The following is a 21,906-nucleotide window of genomic DNA, read 5'->3' on the forward strand; positions in this document are numbered from 1 at the left end:
TAGATACTGTGTTCTGATTTTCACACACTGCCTTGAAGGAGTCAATGAGCCCCAGAATGTCAATTAGAGCCTCCCTATGTTGGAGAAACTTCTGGGAGAGTTTATAAAACTGAATAAAAGCAGCCTGTTGATCAGTAGATGTGTCTGTTAGGAAGGAATTTGTCAGGTCATGCTGTGGTGCAATGTCAGATTCCGTATCGTACTCCACAGGATCAGCAATCCCCTACTGGGTCCTGAGATCTGGAACTTGAGTACAGCAGAAGTCAGGGTCTGTCTTGCACTGTGTGTGACAAATGTTAGGACACTTATCCTCCCTGCACTGAACAAACTCTTTTTTCCTTGTAGTATACCCACAAACAACAGAAATATTGTGGAAAATATCCAGACACAGATCTAGGTTTCAAGATCTTAATATGATTCGACATAGTTACGCCCAGAAAAAGTGTCACTGTAGGCAAGCACAGTCAGGTGCGACACCCGGCAGAGAGAGAGAGGCCAGTCAGCTGACCTGACCGTTGGGACTCGGCGGCGGGGGAGGGGGGGGGGGGGTGGCGATGCGGGCGGCGGCCTGCCCGCGCCTGGCGCTATCCAGTCCTCACTGTAAACACGCACCACAAAAACACTAATATCACATGGATTACACGGTTTTCACTGTCAGAACACTATCCACAACGATCACTGAGTATTCACACACGTCACACGCAAAGCACAGATTCCAGTGAGCTGATAAACACCGACAATTTAAAAAAAAAAAAAAAACAGCGCCAAGTAGCCGCACAACCTCCCCCTCTCCAAGTCAGACTCACACACACACACACACACACACACACACACTCTCTCTCTCTCTCTCTCTCTCTCTCTCTCTCTCTCTGTCTCTCTCTCTCTGAGAGAGAGAGGAGTGATCACGGAGTGATTGCGCACAAAATGAGGTCAATGGGAATAACTGGTAAAGTAGGACGCTGGATACTCAATTTCCTATCGAACAAAACACAAAGTCCGAGCGCAGTTAAAAGCTCTGTACCTCAAGGTACAGTCCTTGCACCACTGCTGTTCCTTATTCTCATATCAGATGTAGATAAAAAATACAAGTCAAAGCTCCGTGACATCCTTTGCAAATGACACAAAAATCAGCATGAAAATTACCTCTGCTGAAGACATGGAAAAATTACAAGCAGATATCAACAAAGTTTTCGATTGGGCAGCAGAAAATAACATGATGTTTAACAGCGTTAAATTCCAGGTACTCAGGTACAGATAAAATGAGGACCTGAAACATAATACAGGGTATAAAACACAATCAAATCTGCCCATAATAGGTAAACAGCATGTTAAGGATTTGGGAATATTGATGTCCGACAATCTTACGTTTAGGGGAGCATAACCAAGCAAATATTGCGTCAGCCAAAAAAAGATAGGGTGGATTACGAGAACTTTCAAATCCAGGGATCCCATCACGATGGTTGTACTCTTCAAGTCACTGGTGTTGTCCCGTCTCGAGTACTGCTCAGTACTTACTTCCCCCCTTCAAAGCAGGAGAGATTGCTGAAATAGAGGGAATACAGAGAACATATACAGCACGCATAGACGCGATAAAGCACCTAAATTATTGGGATCATCGCAAAGCTCTCCAAATGTACTCACTAGAAAAGAGACGAGAGAGATACCAAATAATATACACATGAAAAATACTGGAAGGCCAGGTCCCTAATCAACACAGTAAAGTAAGAACGTACTGGAGTGAACGATATGGAAGAAAATGCTGAATAGATCCAGTGAAGAGCAGAGGTGCCATAGACACAATCAGAGAACACAGTATAAACATCAGAGGTCCGTGGATGTTCAACGTCCTCCCAGCAACTATAAGAAATATTACCGGAACAACCGTGGACATCTTCAAGAAAAAGCTGGAATGTTTTCTATAAGTCGTTCCGGATCAACCGGGCTGTGGTGGGTATGTGGGCCTGCGGGCCGCTCCAAGCAACAGCCTGGTGGACCAAACTCTCACAAGTCAAGTCTGGCTTCGGGCCGGGCTTTAGCATAAGAGGAACTCCCAGAACCCCATCAACCAGGTATCAACCAGGTATCATATGAGCTTGGGGACCATTCAACCTAGTTTGCTTTTGTGTTGCTCATGTGGCCCCACTAAGTGAAGTGATTCGATGAAATAATTATGTCCAAGATAACCACGAAGTGCCAGCGGGACGGGGTGAAAGGGGAAATAGGCTCAGCTACCATCGTGTTTTGTACAGTCACAGTTTGTTGAGTGGTTAAGGTACCATGTACACCAGTTACATAGTGCGCCTGGCTGTCTGGGTTCGAGTCACTTCTGAAGTGTAAAGTTTTCAGTCGCATATATGCTTGGGGACCATTGAAACTTATTTGTATTTGTGTTGCTCACGTGGCACCCTCAAAGTGGGGTGATTCGATGAAATAACTATGCTCAAGATTACCACGAAGGGCCATCGGTACGGTGGAGGTAATGGCCTCGGATACCATCGTCTTTTTTAATGGTCAGGGTTTGTCTAGTGGTTAATGTATATAAATAAAGTGTGACCAACAACTACTGGCTTTCCTTCATGACTGTGGCATATCTGACAATACTGAAATTAACTCACATGCGACTGAGCCTTGCCTAACCTAGCCTAACCTTGTCCAAGGTGCTGTCTTCTGCTTTGCCGGTATAATAATGCTCTCTCATCCAAAAAGAAAAAATATATATATATAATATATATAAATAAAATAATTTCCTAACTAATGAGTATAGTCTCCATGTACTCATGTAAGCATCTACCTCAGTATCATAGTAAAATCTTACTCATGTATAATCTTTCCCTGTTATCTTTAAATTTAATTGTAGTTTGATTTATATTAGTCATTAATTGGAATTAATTAACTGAGTTCATTATTTTACTTTCTTAAGTTCATACTAATTATTGGATCATAACAAAGCAATTTTATAGTTATATAGTTTTTCTGCTATTTTTGACTTTTAACTTTTAACTCTTATCAGTCAGTGTACCTGAGCATATCTCTTAAAGTAATCTACTTCACTTTTGTTTTAGTGTAACATTAGTAATTAACTATAGTGTAATTATATTATTAAATTAAGCTACTGTTTTTTTATTTGTCAATTGTTATTTGCTATTACTGTCTCATTTTAGTATTCTTCATTTTATGTTATTTGTTTCTATTATATATACATTTGCATATTCTCTCTTTTTTTCTCTGCTTACCATAATTGTTTTATTTTTTTAGCAGATTTAGTATTTTACTGCTCTGTACTTGCTTTCCTTATTACCTCGACTCCATTGCATCCACATGTAAGCTGATATTGATCCTGAACAAAATCTACTATCTCAACTATACAATAACCAACTGTTACGAACCCGACTCCATCGTCGGAGCATGGAGCAGTGACGTCAATACCGTCTGTGCGTCTGTTCCCGAAACCCCCACAAAATGGACGACGCCATCTGGTGGTGGCAGTATGATACCTGCAAGAGATGCTAGATTCCTGCCCTGGTAGCCCAAAGAGTCCCTGTTGCTGACCTCTGGTGAGGTGGCGCCTAGAAAATCAGCGCCATCTATTGTGGGAGGAGGTGTATGTCAATGTCAGGATCCGTAAGTTGTATTTCCTAGTGTCCCAAGTACTGGCCAGTTTACTGATAACGTGTCTGTATCCACAGAGGCGACGTAGGGTTGCAGCAGTACGGAAACAGGCAGTCTGTAACACCCATGACTCCCCCCCCCCCCCATGACTAAGACGAACCCAGGATGACCCATCCTGGGTTAGTCTTAGTCAGCTAGTTTCAAGTATGTAATATTTCATGATACTCTTGTCAAACATTGTAATGGAATTAGACCCCAGATTCTTATGTGTAAACATCCATGGATCTCCCCCCTTTGGCCAGGTCACAGGTCAGTCACACTCGTAATTAATAATTTCTCTCTTGAACAGTGTATGGTGAATGTCAAACAAGCTTGATGGAAAAATTCTTGAGTATTTGTGCACGTGTGGCCGACCTCTTACATTCTTGGTGTAGGTAGCAACAGCAAATCTCCCCCTCCCCCCCCCCTTTTGGGGTGTATATATTGGTCCTGTAGAGACTTAGAGACGGAGTGCTGGACACCAGGGTCAGGAGTGGATCTGTGAGAACATAGCACAGCCAGGGAGGGACAGAGTAAAACACGGGAGGGAGAAACAGAGGTCTTAAGGTAAAGTGTGGTCTCTGAGGGTTTTGTTCCATGTCTAAATTTCTTAACTATTGGCCAGTGTTAGAGTAGGATTTATAGTGGTGATTAGCATAATTTTGTTCGCAATAAACTTTTGTTAAGTTTCCCGTCTGTGTCAATTGTTGAATCCTCTTAGCCTTTTGGATATAGTGAGCTGACAACTCATAATCTCATAATTAATGACAGTTATAGAAAGTACTCTCCAAGTCAAGCAATGTTTCTTGCCTCGTTGCTTGATATAGTTTCAATGGTCAAGGCAGACGGTGGTAGCATTTTTTTTAATCCTGTGTAGCATTTCCTTGTTGGCATTGTACCTTTTGGTTCCAGCGTAACCATCATATGTCAGCTCATATTACTGTGTTCAATAACAGTGTTACCAAGTGCAACCGATAGGAAGTGTTACTCAGTATAAGTAGTAGGGTTACATATATTATTTACTTTATATTTTATAGTGGTGTTACAAGTCTACTTAGGGTAGCCTATTATCTCTCTACTTAATTCTGCTTTACGTGGGCAGTGAGCCGCCGCCGAAGAGGAACTGAGTAGTATCTGCTGTCTGCCTGTGAAGTGGCAGTGACAGAATTCGGCGTATCCCGGGACTGGCTAGAGGAAGAGACGACCGGCAGTGAGGTGCTACGGAGGAGTGTAACTAGCTAGTTGCAAGAAGCTCCTGCCAGGGGTTCGCTACCCTTGTATTTGTTCGTGTAGAGGCCCAGCAGCGTGAGGCTGATGTTCTCTGCCAGCCCCAGGCTGGAGAGTGATTGTGGGCGTTCACAAGGAGCACCTAGTGATACTGTAGATATGCTGGCCCATGGCTAGGGTAGACTCGTTGGTGTTTCCCAGTACTGGTTGAGGACGGTACTGTGTGTTGAGGAAACACGGAAGTTAACAAGACTGCCTTGCACGAGCATCGAGGAGTGCTTAGTGTCCTATGAGAGCGACACATGTGTATATATCAGTGTAGTAATACTTCCTTTATGATTCGGTTTAAGGTGATGGGAAAGTGATATGTGAATATATTGATAATTGATGAAGTGTCGTATTCCTTTCAACTCCCTCCTTCTGGTTTACTTGCATTACCAAGCTCGCTCCTTGAAAGCCAATACCGACTTTGGGTCGGATACTAATACTTTGGTTCCTTCAGCAAAGAACCCAGTTGCGACCCATAGTGGCTGTAACACCAACACACACCACTGTGTGTGTGTGTGTGTGTGTGTGTTAGTTATTGTACCAACACACTGATCATCACCACTGTAGGTACTACACAGCGCACCAGGCAAAAAAACATACTCCGAAATAACACTTACTTATCAGTTTTCAACCAAAATGTCAGATCACTTGGTAGGCATTTTGATGATATAAAGGCACTACTTTTAGCGCTAGGTACTGAACTATCGCTCATTATTCTAACTGAAACCTGGCTAAGTAAAGACCATACCCAATTTTTCAACTTAGCTGGTTATAGAGCCATTCACAACTGTAGGCCTAACAAAAAAGGAGGTGGCACAGCTATATACTACCAAGATACCTTCATCTGCAACGGTGTCATTAGTGATATAGTGATTAGTGATTACTACTGTGAATATATTTTTGATAAATTTTCAATTATATCCCTCATTATCCTTGACTATTGGAGGCATCTATAGATTTCCCAATACTAACATAGCTGCATTCTCAGACAACTTGATGAATCTTATCATAAACAATAATCTCAACAAAAATCACATAGTTCTCGGAGGTGATTTCAATATTGACCCAGGGTTACAAAATAGCCCTCAAGTAGACTATTTGCTTAACAACATGAATTCCTGTATGCTCATCCCCGCAATCACTAGGCCCACCCGATTCACTCAAACATCTGCGACAACCCTGGATCATTTATGGATCAACATAACAGCTCCCCTTACATCAGGTATAATCACTGACAGAACAACTGACCACTATCCTATCTTCCTTGTAGCGGACCTGGCCATAACACCACCAGCTAACAAGAAAATTTCCTTTGGGTTACACAGTGAAGCGGCAATAGGCAATCTCACAAATGCCCTCTACAATGTAAACTGGGAATCTGAATTTATCAATACACAGGCTATTAATTCGCTAACTAGCCTCTTCCTTTCCAAAATTCTAAGCCTTTACAATACTTACTGTCCTCTCCTCACCAAGCAAGTAACTGGCAAAAGGTTAAATAATCCCTGGCTCACTAATGGCATACTTAAAGCAATCGACAAGAAAAATGAATGTGAAAAAACTTAAGATTGGCCTAGTTGCAAAAGAAGTAGTTTAGAGGTACTCATCAGTGCTTACCAGAATAATAAGAGCAAAGCGTTCCTATTACGAGAATAGGTTCAAAGAAGCGAAAGGCAACATGAAAAGCACATGGAGAGCCATCTCTAACATCCTAGGAGCTAAACAACATTCACATAATAAGATAAAAATCTCCAAGGATGGTTATACACCTGTAACAGCTCTTGAAACAGCAACTGGATTTAATAGCTTCTTTTCATCGATTGGTGCTAACGTTGCCCAGAAAATCCCAGAGACTCAGACACATGTTACCACATATCTTTCAGGCAGCTACCCAAACTCTTTTCTCTTCTCTCAGGTCAGCTCTACAAATTTTATTTCCATCATTCACTCGCTAAAAAACAAAGCTGGGAACATTAGTGAAATACCTTCGATGGTATACGGTAGTGCCTCCCATGTCCTTGCACCACCTACAGCATTGCTGTTCAATAAATCCCTAGTGTCCTACCTTCCCTGATATCCATAAAATGGCAAGAGTAACGCCAGTTCATAAAGGAGGTAACACGGCAGACATAAATAATTAGACCCATATCGAATCTACCTATATTATAAAAAATATTTGAAAAAATTATTTACAAACAGCACTATTCTTATCTTGTAAAATTTAATATACTAATTCCCTGTCAGTTTGGCTTCCGCTCTCAAAAGAGTACCAATGATGCTATTGTCAGTCTGCTTGACTTAATCTACTCAGCCCTTGACAAAAGTGAGTTTCCGTTTGGACTCTTCATCGACCTGAAAAAAGCCTTTGATACTGCTAACCATAACTACCTCTTACTTAAACTCCACCATTATGGAGTCTGTGGCCTTGCCATGAACTATATCCGATCCTATCTTAGTGACAGACTACAATATGTAGCCATCAATGATGTAACCTCTCCATCTCTACCACTAACTGTATGGGTGCCACAGAGGCAGCATCCTAGGACCCCTCCAGTTTCTTATATACATCAAATAATCTCCTTAAGGTGTCTAACATGCTTAAACCTATATTGTTTGCTGATGATACTACTCTCATCTACTCTGACCCCAACCCACTCATGTTAAACAATGTTGTAAACAATGAATTAAAAAAAGTCCACTTGTGGTAGTCAACCAACAAACACACTAAACATAAAAAAGACCTACTGTATCTTATTTGGAAACAAATCAAAAAATGTAATTCAGCGTGCATTTTTTACTTGCAGCGTTATACAACACATAACTAAAAAGGTTTCTAAAACAGTTGGTATACTCTCTAAGATCAGATATTATGTACCCTACTCTGCTCTCCTCTCACTCTATTATGCACTTATGTACCCCTACCTTACTTATGGTATCTGTGCTTGGGGTTCAACCTCTGCAAACTAACTCAAGCTCAACATCATCCAACAAAAATCTGCTATCAGGACAATAAATAACTCTGCTTTCAGACAACACACAGCTCCATTGTTCAAATCCCTAAACATGCTAACCATAAACTCACTCCATACATTCTCCTGTTTAAATTACGTTTATAAAACCCTTTTTCTAAGTTCAAACCCTGTTCTGAAACTCTTCCTGAACATATGTAATAAAACACATGCCCACCACACCAGACATAAATATATCTTTGATATCCCCAGAGTCAAACTTAATCTATGTAAACACTCTATGCAAATAAAGGGACCTAGTCTATGGAACTCACTCCCTAATGATTTGAAAAGCTGTCCAATTTTTGCCTTATTCAAAAATAAAACCAAATAGTACCTAATTTCATCTTCATAGTTTTCTACCATGAACTAGTGCTACTCAATCCTCCAATATTTGTACCTAAGCCATATTACTTTAACATTGTAATCTTAGATATCATCTAATATCATGGTTGTTGTATTGAGTGCATTTTCTATTGCATTATTCCTAGAAACTTTTCCTCGAAATGATCTTCATATTGTACTTCAGTGAACCAATGAATAACCCTGAAATACTATCCTCATGTACCTAGTAATCCTTGTTTCTTTATTGTGTGTTGTTATTATTGTGTATTATTCTGATCTGCTTTTGTGTGTGTCAAAATTTCTTCAAATTGCCTGTAAACACTTTTTGTTGATTTTACTGTAATTATTCTACTTAAAATTATATGTACCTGTAAAGAAAAGCTGTAACATACCTGCTAACATTTTTTAGAAATTTTACTGTTAATTCATAAAAAAAATTCTGTTAGTTTAAGGACTTGCCCGAAACTCTATGCGTGCTAGTGGTTTTACAAGAATGCTAATTCAACTTATTTTCTATATTCTCTGTTAAACCCCAATGTAACTTCTTGTATATAAATAAATAAATAAATAAATAAGGTACCATGTACACCAATTGCATAGTGCATCTGGCTGTCTGGGTTCGAGTCACTTCTTGGGTTTGGAGATTTCAGTCGCATATATGCTTAGGGACCATTTTAGATTGTATGCATTTATGTTGCTCACGTAGCCCCTCAAAGTGAGGTGATTCGATGAAATAACTATGCCCAAGATTACCACCAAGTGCCGTCGGGACAGTGGGGGAAATAGCCTGAGCTACTATCATCTTTTGTACAGTCAATGTTAGTCGAGAGGTTAAGGCACCATTTAAACCAGTTGCATAGTGCGCCTGGCTGTCTGGGTTCACGTGAATTCTGGGGAGTGAGGCTTCTAGTCGCATATATGCTTGTTGACTATTCAACCTTGTTTGCTTTTATGTTGCTCATGTGGCCCCAGAAAGTAAGGTGATTATATGAAATAACTATGCCCAAGATTACCACCAAGTGCCGTCGGCACGGTGAGAAAAATAGCCTCGGCTAACATCGTCTTTTGTACAGTATAGTTTGGTCGAGTGGTTAAGGTACCGTGTACACCAGTTCCATAGAGCACCTGGCTGTCTCTGTTCAAGTCAGTCACTTCTGGAGCGTGGAGTTTTCAGTGGCATATATGCTTGGGGACCATTCAAGCTTGTTTGAATTTGTGTTGCTCACGTGGCTCCACAAAGTGAGGTGATTCGGTGCTTTTAAAATGTTTAGCTAACCTAGCTAATTCTAGTTAAACCTAGTTTAGCTAATTAATAGATACACAGATTTACGTATGCCCTACATAAAGTGTTCGATGTGTCTTCTATATAGTGTCATTAATGTGCATTAACAAAGGTGAAATGTAATTCTGATCAGGTTTCATAAATACTTTATACACATACATATACATACATATACATACTCACACATATACGTACATATACATATATACATACATACCCATGGCGGGATCTCGCCATGGGCACTGAAAGAGTGTGCAGAGGCACTTTGCTTGCCACTCTCCATAGTGTATAGTAGGTCACTGGAGACGGGAGACCTATCAGAAATATGGAAGACAGCGAATGTGGTCCCAATATACAAAAGGGCGACAGGCAAGAGGCACTGAACTACAGGCCAGTATCCTTGACTTGTATACCATGCAAGGTGATGGAGAAGATCGTGAGAAAAAACCTAGTAGCACATCTGGAGAGAAGGGACTTCGTGACAAATCGACAACATGGGTTCAGGGAGGGTAAATCTTGCCTGACTGGCTTAATAGAATTCTATGACCAGGTAACACAGATTAAGCAAGAAAGAGAGGGCTGGGCGGACTGCATTTTCTTGGATTGTTTGAAAGCCTTTGACACAGTACCGCATAAGAGGCTGGTACATGAGCTGGAGAGACAGGCAGGTGTAGCTGGTAAGGTTCTCCAGTGGATAAGGAAGTACCTAAGCAATAGGAAGCAGAGAGTTACGGTGAGGGGTGAGACCTCTGATTGGCGTGAAGTCACCAGTGGAGTCCCTCAGGGCTCTGTACTCGGTCCTATCTTGTTTCTGATATATGTAAATGATCTCCCGGAGGGTATAGATTCATTTCTCTCAATGTTTGTGGACGATGCCAAAATTATGAGAAGGATTAAGACAGAAGAGGACTGTTTGAGGCTTCAAGAAGACCTAGACAAACTGCAGGAATGGTCGAACAAGTGGTTGTTAGAGTTTAACCCAACCAAATGTAATGTAATGAAGATAGGTGTAGGGAGCAGGAAGCCAAATACAAGGTATCATCTGGGAGAGGAATTTCTTCAGGAGTCAGAGAAAGAAAAAGACTTGGGAGTTGATATCACGCCAGACCTGTCTCCTGCAGCACATATCAAGAGGATAACATCAGCGGCATATGCCAGGGTGGCCAACATACGAACAGCATTCAGAAATTTGTGTAAAGAATCATTCAGAACTTTGTATACCACATATGTCAGACCAATCCTAGAGTATGCGGCTCCAGCATGGAGTCCATATCTAGTCAAGCATAAGACTAAACTGGAAATGGTTCAAAGGTTTTCCACCAGACTAGTACCCGAGCTGAGAGGTACGAGCTACGAGGAGAGACTACGGGAATTAAATCTCACTTCGTTGGAAGACAGAAGAGTTAGGGGGGACATTATCACCACATTCAAGATTCTCAAGGGAATTGATAGGGTAGATAAAGACAGGCTATATAACACAAGGGGCACACGCACAAGGGGACACAGGTGGAAACTGAGCACCCAAATGAGCCACAGATATATTAGAGAGAACTTTTTAGTGTCAGAGAGGTTGACAAATGGAATGCATTAGGAAGTGATGTGGTTGAGGCTGACTCCATACACAGTTTCAAGTGTAGATACGATAGATCCCATAGGCTCAGGAACCTGTACACCTGTTAATTGACAGTTGAGAGGCGGGACCAAAGTGTCAGAGCTCAACCCCCCGCATGCACAATTAGGTGAGTCCATACATTTGTCTCTTTTACACTGACAGGGTGAGATAGCTGATAGAGACACTAGTGTGCAATTAAGCATTTAATCACTGAAGGTGATTAAGGTGTTTTTACAAGCTCAGGTTATATAGTTATATCACATACATTCATTGTACAATTGATACATTATATGGTCAATCTAGGGTACAAGTCCAATATATCATCAAGTGTTCCAGTACTCATATAGTAGTTACACAGTTCAGCATACCTCTGCCCAGTAGGGCGAAAGTCAGTCAATATGGGACAATCTACAATATATTGTTCAAGAGAGTGCATGCTTTCTCTTTCACATAGTTGACACATTATGTACTTGACATTCGGGTTCAATCATTCATTCGAATATCACTGACTATTTTTTGGGTGTTACTACTATGTGCGTTGACCAGACCACACACAAGAAGTTGAAGGGACGACGACGTTTCGGTCCGTCCTGGAGAGAGAGAGAGAGAGAGAGGGAGATAGAGAGAGAGAGAGAGAGAGGGAGAGAGAGAGAGAGAGAGAGAGAGAGAGAGAGAGAGAGAGAGAGAGAGAGAGAGAGAGAGAGAGAGAGAGAGAGAGAGAGAGAGAGAGAGAGAGAGGAGAGAGAGAGAGAGAGAGAGAGAGAGAGAGAGAGAGAGAGAGAGAGAGAGAGAGAGAGAGAGAGAGAGAGAGAGAGAGAGAGAGAGAGAGAGAGAGAGAGAGAGAGAGAGAGAGAGAGAGAGAGAGAGAGAGAGAGAGAGAGAGAGAGAGAGGAGAGAGAGAGAGAGAGAGAGAGAGAGAGAGAGAGAGAGAGAGAGAGAGAGAGAGAGAGAGAGAGAGAGAGAGAGAGAGAGAGAGAGAGAGAGAGAGAGAGAGAGAGAGAGAGAGAGAGAGAGAGAGAGAGAGAGAGAGAGAGAGAGAGAGAGAGAGAGAGAGAGAGAGAGAGAGAGAGAGAGAGAGAGAGAGAGAGAGAGAGAGAGAGAGAGAGAGAGAGAGAGAGAGAGAGAGAGAGAGAGAGAGAGAGAGAGAGAGAGAGAGAGAGAGAGAGAGAGAGAGAGAGAGAGAGAGAGAGAGAGAGAGAGAGAGAGAGAGAGAGAGAGAGAGAGAGAGAGAGAGAGAGAGAGAGAGAGAGAGAGAGAGAGAGAGAGAGAGAGAGAGAGAGAGAGAGAGAGAGAGAGAGAGAGAGAGAGAGAGAGAGAGAGAGAGAGAGATATTGTCTTCACGTGTGCTCCAAAAAATGAGGTGATTTGATAAAATTCTATGCCCAAGAATCCCATAAGAGTGCCGGTGGGCTGATAGCAAATAGCCTCAGCTACCATCAGCTTATGTCCGGTCGTGATGGTCGAGTGGATTAGGTGCCCTGTACACCAGTTGCAATGTGCTCCTGTCAGTATGGGTTCGAGTCACTTCTGGGGTGTGAGTTTTCAGTTGCATGTATGCCTGGGGACTATTCAGGCTTGTTCGCATTTGTGTTAATCACGTGTGCCCCATAGATTGAGGTTATTTGATAAAATACTATGCTCAAAACTACCATCAGAGTGCCGGCCGGCTGATGGGCAAATAGACTCGGCTACCATCAGCTTTTGTCCGGTCGTGATGGTCGAGTAGATTAGGTGCCCTGTACACCAGTTCCAATGTGCTCCTGGCAGTATGGGTTCGAGTCACTTCTGGGGAGTGTGTTTTCATTTGCATGTATGCCTGGGAACTGTTCAGGCTTGTTCAAATTTGTGTTCCTCATGTGTGCCCCGAAGAATGAGGTTAGTCGATAAAATACTATGCCCAAGACCACCATCAGAGTGCGGGCGGGCTGATCGGCAAATAGACTCAGCTACCATCAGCTTTTGTGGGGACGTGATGGTTGAGTGAATTAGGTGCCCTGTACACCAGTTGCAATGTGCTCCTGTCAGTATGGATTCGAGTAACTTCTGGGGTTTGAGTTTTCAGTTGCATGTATGTCTAGGGACCATTCAGGCTTGTTCGCATTTGTGTTCCTCACGTGTGCCCCAAGGAAAGAAGTGATTTGATAAAATATTATGCCCAAGACTACCATCAGAGTGCTGGCAGGCTGAGGGCAAATAGCATCGCCTACCATCAGCTTTTCTCTGGTCGTGTTGGTCGAATGGATTAGGCGCCCTTTACACAAGTTGCAATATGCTCATGGCAGTATGGGTTCGAGTAACTTCTTGGGTTTGAGTTTTCAGTTGAATGTATGCCTAGGGACCATTCAGGCTTGTTCGTATTTGTGTACCTCATGTGTGCCCGAAAGAATGAGGTGATTTGATAGTATACTATGCCGAAGACTACTATCAGAGTGCCGGCGGGCTGATGGGCAAATAGCCTCGGCTATCATCAACTTTTGTCCGGTCGTGATGGTCGAGAGGATTAGGTTCCCTGTACACCAGTTGCAATGAGCTCCTGGCAGTATGGGTTCGAGTCACTTCTTGGGTGTGAGTTTTCAATTGCATGTATGCCTGGGGACCATTCAGGCTTGTTTGCATTTGTGTTCCTCACGTGTGTCCCAAAGAATGAGGTAATTTGATAAAATACTATGCCCAAGACCACCATAAGAGTGCTGGCAGGCTGTTTGGCAAATAGCCTCGGCTACCATCAGCTTTTGTCCGGTTGTGATGATCGAGTGCATTAGGTGCCCTGTACACCAGTTGCAATGTGCTCCTGTCAGTATGGGTTCGAGTCACTTCTAGAGTGTGAGTTTTCAGTTGCATGTATGCCTGGGGACTATTCAGGCTTGTTCGCATTTGTATTCCTCATGTGTGCCCCAAAGAATGAGGTGATTTGATAAAATACTATTCCCAAGACCACCATCAGAGTGCCGGCGGGTTGATGGGCAAATTTAATAGCCTCGGCTATCATCATCTTTTGTCCGGTCGTGATGGTCGAGTGGATTAGGTGCCTTGTACACCAGTTGCAATGTGCTCCTGTCAGTATGGGTTCGAGTCACTTCTGGGGTGTGAGTTTTCAATTGCATGTATGCCTGCAACCCGTTCTCGCAAATTCAATAAGTCAATATTGACTTATTAGATGCGTGCATTGGTGACATACTAAACATAATAGTTTCCCTTGAAAAACATCATAGAAAACACCGACCTTACCTAACCTACTTAGTATGTTAAAATAAGCATCTTATAGCTTCGTAATTACAATTGTTACTTAACCTATTATAGGTATAGGTTTGGTAATAATTATAATTACGAAGCAATAAGATGCTTATCTTAACATACTAAGTAGGTTAGGTAAGATCAGTGTTTTCTATGAAGCTTTTCTTGGGAAACTATTATGTTAAGTATGTCACCTATGCACATATTTCTTGCGAGAACGGGTTGATGCCTGGGGACCATTTAGGCTTGTTCGCATTTGTATTCCTCATGTGTGCCCTAAAGAATGAGGTTATTTGATAAAATACTATGCCCAAAACTACCATCAGAGTGCCGGCGGGCTGATGGGCAAATATACTCGGCTACCATCAGCTTTTGTCCGGTCGTGATGGTCGAGTAGATTAGGTGCCCTGTACACCAGTTCCAATGTGCTCCTGGCAGTATGGGTTCGAGTCACTTCTGGGGAGTGTGTTTTCATTTGCATGTATGCCTGGGGACTATTCAGGCTTGTTCAAATTTGTGTTCCTCATGTGTGCCCCGAAGAATGAGGTGAGTCGATAAAATACTATGCCCAAGACCACCATCAGAGTGCGGGCGGGCTGATGGGCAAATAGACTCAGCTACCATTAGCTTTTGTGCGGTCGTGATGGTTGAGTGGATTAGGTGCCCTGTACACCAGTTGCAATGTGCTCCTGTCAGTATGGGTTCGAGTAACTTCTGGGGTTTGAGTTTTCAGTTGCATGTATGCCTAGGGACCATTCAGGCTTGTTCGCATTTGTGTTCCTCACGTGTGCCCCAAAGAAAGAAGTGATTTGATAAAATATTATGCCCAAGAATACCATCAGAGTGCTGGCGGGCTGAGGGCAAATAGCATCGCCTACCATCAGCTTTTCTCTGGTCGTGTTGGTCGAATGGATTAGGCGCCCTTTACACCAGCTGCAATGTGCTCATGGCAGTATGGGTTCGAGTAACTTCTTGGGTTTGAGTTTTCAGTTGCATGTATGCCTGGGGACCATTCAGGCTTGTTCGTATTTGTGTACCTCATGTGTGCCCGAGAGAATGAGGTGATTTGATAGTATACTATGCCGAAGACTACTATCAGAGTGCCGGCGGGCTGATGGGCAAATAGCCTCGGCTATCATCAACTTTTGTCCGGTCGTGATGGTCGAGTGTATTAGGTGCCTTGTACACCAGTTGCAATGACCTCCTGGCAGTATGGGTTCGAGTCACTTCTGGGGTGTGAGTTTTCAATTGCATGTATGCCTGTGGACCATTCAGGCTTGTTCGCATTTGTGTTCCTCACGTGTGCCCCAAAGAACTAGGTGATTTGATAAAATACTATGCCCAAGACTACCATCAGATTGCCGTTGGGCTGATGGGCAAATAGTCTCGGCTACCATCAGCTTTTGTACGGTCATGATGGTCGAGTGAATTAGGTGCCCTATACACCAGTTGCAATGTGCTCCAGTCAGTATGGGTTCGAGTCACTTCTAGAGTGTGAGTTATCTGTTGCATGTATGCCTTGGGACCATTCAGGCTTGTTCGCATTTGTATTCCTCATGTGTGCGCTATCCAAAACTATTGTAACATATCACCTCACCCAAATTGCGGGTATATAAGATGAAAGCTGTTTAAATCATAGCATAGTAGAACTCTGTTTAGTGTTTGCAGGTTATAGTTGTGTGTGTGCAAACTAAAGTCTTTGAAAATGTAATAAGTTATTACGAAACGCGTTCAAGTGTCGCGTTAAACTAGAAATAAAAATGAGTGTTGGAGAATTTATTTTTTAATTACCATCGACAGTGAAAAGAAACATAAGAAATATTGAGAAAATTCGTGTTAGTATATATATATATATATATATATATATATATATATATATATATATATATATATATATATATATATATATATATATATATATATATATATATATATATAATATATATATATATAATATATATATATATATATATATATATTTATATATATATATATATATATATATATATATTATATATATATAAATATATTATATATATATATATTATATATATATATATATATATATATATATATATATATATATATATATATATATATATATATATATATATATATATATATATATATATATATATATATATATATATATATAAAGCAATCCAGCTGGGATGGCCCCATTGTAGACCAAGTTGCTGTAGAGTGCCTGGGTGCTGCAACAACACAACACGACATTGCTCGCTTCACTGCAGTAGCAGCCCCACATGCAGGGGATTTCCTGGTAGATTTCCTGCACAACCAGGTGGCGCTGCCACCCACAGGGAAGCAGCCAAATCCCGTAAGTATAGAGAACTGGATCACCACTGCAATTTTGTCCCCATTGCTTCTGAGACACTCGGCGCTTGGGGTAAAAGTGCTACCAGATTTTTGAAGGAACTGGGTTCTAGGCTCATTGAAACAACAAGGGACCCTAGAGCTGCCAGCTTTCTTTTCCAGCTGACAAGACAGAACAAGAGGTGGCATTAATAGGGTATTAATTTCATCAACACAAGACAGAACAAGGGGTGGCATTAATAGGGTATTAATTTCATCAACAAAAGACAGAACACAAATCAATGGGTATTGAATAGAAGTGTTTGTAGAAAGCCTATTGGTCCATATTTCTTGATGCTTCTATATTGGAGCGGAGTCTTGAGGTGGGTAGAATATAGTTGTGCAATAATTGGCTGTTGATTGCTGGTGTTGACTTCTTGATGTGTAGTGCCTCGCAAACGTCAAGCCGCCTGCTATCGCTGTATCTATCGATGATTTCTGTGTTGTTTACTAGGATTTCTCTGGCGATGGTTTGGTTGTGGGAAGAGATTATATGTTCCTTAATGGAGCCCTGTTGCTTATGCATCGTTAAACGCCTAGAAAGAGATGTTGTTGTCTTGCCTATATACTGGGTTTTTTGGAGCTTACAGTCCCCAAGAGGGCATTTGAAGGCATAGACGACGTTAGTCTCTTTTAAAGCGTTCAGTTTTGTGTCTGGAGAGTTTCTCATGAGTAGGCTGGCCGTTTTTCTGGTTTTATAGTAAATCGTCAGTTGTATCCTCTGATTTTTGTCTGTAGGGATAACGTTTCTATTAACAATATCTTTCAGGACCCTTTCCTCCGTTTATGGAGGACCTATGGCAATTATATGGAGAACCTATGGCAATTCCACGACCAAGAGATGGCTTCCTGAACCTTGCAGGAATTAACCTCACTGAGGACCAAGTCACTCTCCTAAATCTGGGCATAAACTCTCATGTTATGTCCAGACCGAGTGAGATGGCCCGGAAAGTAGAGTTGGAAATTCTGTTGGACGACATATTCGACCTCGAGACACAAAACAAGGTCACTACCAAAGATACCTTACAAGCAGAACTTATTGCAGAAGGAGGAAAGAATCGAGGCAATTACAGAAGCACCATACTGTCCCCCGAATTTAAAGCGGCAGCTAAAAGCCTTCGTGAGAACAAGGAGATAGTTGTCAGGAGAGGTGACAAGTCGCCAATATATGTCATTCTTAAAAAAGACGAATATCTGGCGAAAATGAACATCATACTCTCTGACCAAACTATGTTCCAAAGGGTAACGAAGGACACTACAGCCGAATTAAAAGCAAAGGTCAACAAACTGATCGAAACTGTGAACGCCAAGAAATCCGGACTCCACCTGCCAAAGATCATTGGGGAATATAAACCTGGATATGCGTATGGAAATGTCAAGACACACAAGCCTGGAAACCCACTTCGGCCAATCATTAGCCAGATACCCACACCCACGTACAGACTGGCGAAGCGACTCAACGGCCTGCTGACTCCTTATGTTCCTTGCGCCTTCAGCCTGAAGTCTCCAAAGGAATTTGTTGACTTACTGCGGGGCACACGGGCCACAGGGATAAGAGCCTCGTTGGACGTAGAATCGCTGTTTACCAACGTACCTGTGGACGAGACAATCGGAATGATAGCCGACAGAGTGTATCGTGATCCAGCCTGTACTCCTCTTGACATACCAGAAAATATTCTGAGGAAACTACTCCAAGCTTGTACTAAAGAGGCACCCTTCTTGAGCCCGGATGGGCACATGTATAAGCAAGTAGATGGGGTCGCCATGGGTTCTCCCCTAGGTGTCCTGTTTGCAAACTTCTACATGGGTACCATCGAGCAAAAAGTCTTAGTCGACATGAACTTGAAACCGGCCATATACTGCAGGTATGTTGACGACATTTTTACACAGGTACCTGATGTCAGACATCTGCAGGAGCTGAAGGAGTCATTTGAGCAGAGTTCCGTGCTGCGTTTCACTTACGAGATGGAAAAGGATGGGAAGCTGCCCTTTCTAGATGTAACAGTCATGGAAAAGAGCGGAGGTTTCCACACTGCAGTCTACACTAAGGAAACGAACATAGGAATGTGCCTAAGGGGCCATATCACCCGAAAATCCGATGAAAAATGGAATATTACGAAAAATACTACAACGTTCTAGCAACACTGTGGTCCAAACCGTTTAATGATATCCTGAAAAATAACGTAATTAGAGTCAAATTTCCCGCTGCAACTTTCGTGAATCTGGTCCTCGCGCCGTGAGTACGTTGCGGGGTATTGTATCTTACATTGTAGATGTCTTATTTTTCGTAATAGCGTTGAAAATAACATGTTATGCATAAAATGAATATAAACTAACAGATATGGCAACACTCTATTGTCTGACACGAGGGTGGTGCAGTCAGTGACTGCGTGTCTCTCATGGAGAGAGGATGTATGCTGACGCGCTCACACAATATCTCCCAGAACATGCTATTTTTGCTATTTTTAGCTATTTGTACTGCAATATGACTTACCAAACGAACAAGAGAAAAGCATTGACAGCTAGATGCATGCGAGCTCTCCATACGAGCTGGCCGCAATGCGTAAATCACCAGTCACGAGTGACCGCAGGTTCAGTAAACTTTGAGAGCGCGCTACGCAACTCCAACTTTTACAACTAGATAAAATTTCACAGCCTTTATTTATTATTCAATTTACATGAAACTTGCACATTATATGTAGAGTTTACGCCTCTATAAACGCATGTCATTATTCTTATCTACGTAGATTTATTGATTTTATAAATAATGATACACTTCATTTTGTTGCATACGTTTTTGGGAAACTTTTATAAAATCTGTATTATTGCACTAAATACATCTGGGATAATAATGTGACTTGCAAATCTTTATTATATAGTAAGGTCATAGCTGAGTGTCTTATAAATGATTTTGGTTCACAATTGTGGGCTGTGAAATTTTTTGAACATGGTTGAAAAATTCGTCTTTTTTTTTGTTTTGTTTTTTTCTCCGTCTCTATTTAGGCTGAGATGCTGAAACTTGGCCTAGGTGCAGCACCTTTCACATGTATCAGGATAATAAATTATGAATACCCTACAACAATTTTTTAAATCCGGGTGATACGCCCCCTAAATGCCAACAGCGACTGCCCAGACAGGTACAAGAGGAGTGTTGTTAACGCATATGTCGACCGTGCTCTCAGCCACAGCTCAGAATGGAAGCAAGTCGACGAAGAACTCTGTAGGGTAAGGCAGGTCCTAGTCAACAACGGCTTCTCCAATAGTTTCGTCGAAGACATCATAAGAAGGAAAGTGAAAAGCCATGCAACCTCTGAAGAGACAACTAACACAACACCTATACCCCCTATTAGGCTATTTTACAGGAACTTCTTTTCCACAGCTCATAAAATGGAGGAAAGGGTCCTAAAAGATATTGTTAATAGAAACGTTATCCCTACAGACAAAAATCAGAGGATACAACTGACGATTTACTATAAAACCAGAAAAACGGCCAGCCTACTCATGAGAAACTCTCCAGACACAAAACAGAACGCTTTAAAAGAGACTAACGTCGTCTATGCCTTCAAATGCCCTCTTGGGGACTGTAAGCTCCAAAAAACCCAGTATATAGGCAAGACAACAACATCTCTTTCTAGGCGTTTAACGATGCATAAGCAACAGGGCTCCATTAAGGAACATATAATCTCTTCCCACAACCAAACCATCGCCAGAGAAATCCTAGTAAACAACACAGAAATCATCGATAGATACAGCGATAGCAGGCGGCTTGACGTTTGCGAGGCACTACACATCAAGAAGTCAACACCAGCAATCAACAGCCAATTATTGCACAACTATATTCTACCCACCTCAAGACTCCGCTCCAATATAGAAGCATCAAGAAATATGGACCAATAGGCTTTCTACAAACACTTCTATTCAATACCCATTGATTCGTGTTCTGTCTTGTGTTGATGAAATTAATACCCTATTAATGCCACCACTTGTTCTGTCTTGTGTTGATTAATGCCACATCACCCCTTCCACCTCACTCAAATGTAGATATAAAATCGGAGATGCGTAAGTTCTATTCAGTTGTGTATTTGTAAACTAAAGTCTTTGAAAATGTAATAAGTTTTACGAAACGCGCTCGTGTCGCGTCAGACTAGAAATAAAAATGAATTTTGGAGAATTGATTTTTGATTTACCTCCAACAGTGAAAAGAAATGTACGAAAGATTGAGAAAATTCGTGTTAGAATTATTAATCTTACTTTTTCGGTCATATTTAATAATATATATATATATATATATATATATATATATATATATATATATATATATATATATATATATATATATATATATATATATATATATATATATATATATATATATATATATATATATATTATATATATATATATATATATATATATTACATAATAATATATATATATTACATATATATATATATATTACATATATATATATATACATATATATATATACATATATATATATATATAATATATATATATATATATATATAATATATATATATATATATATATATATATATATATATATATATATATATATATATATATATATATATATATATATATATATATATATATATATATATATATATATATATATATATATATATATATATATATATATATATATATATATATATATATACATAATATATATATAACACTATGAAAGAACTGAGCCTAGACTTGCCAAGTAGCAAGTCGGTATGCTAAATGATACAACACAGCATATAGTTAAAAGAGGTGTTACATTGGCTGATATTCCAAGTCTTCCACGCCCCCCAATGACGCCAACTGATGGTGACAGATCAGACACATGTTCTCCCAATTTAATCATATTTACTAGGGGAAAACTGAAGCCCATATAAAATCTCTCACTTGCATACACTCAAAAGTGTTATTTAACACACAGAACTCTTCCCCTATGAAAGAACTGAACCTAGGTTAGCTAAATAGCAAGCAGGGATGCTAACCGATAAACAACAGCATATCGTTTAAAGGCCTGTCTGACAGGCGCTGAAGGGCGTTCCACGTCTTCCAAGACCCAAACGAAGCCAGCTGATGGTGACAGATGAGACACATGTCCTCCC

This window comes from Procambarus clarkii, chromosome 29 (genome assembly GCF_040958095.1).
Source record: "Procambarus clarkii isolate CNS0578487 chromosome 29, FALCON_Pclarkii_2.0, whole genome shotgun sequence".
Lineage (NCBI taxonomy): Eukaryota > Metazoa > Arthropoda > Malacostraca > Decapoda > Cambaridae > Procambarus > Procambarus clarkii.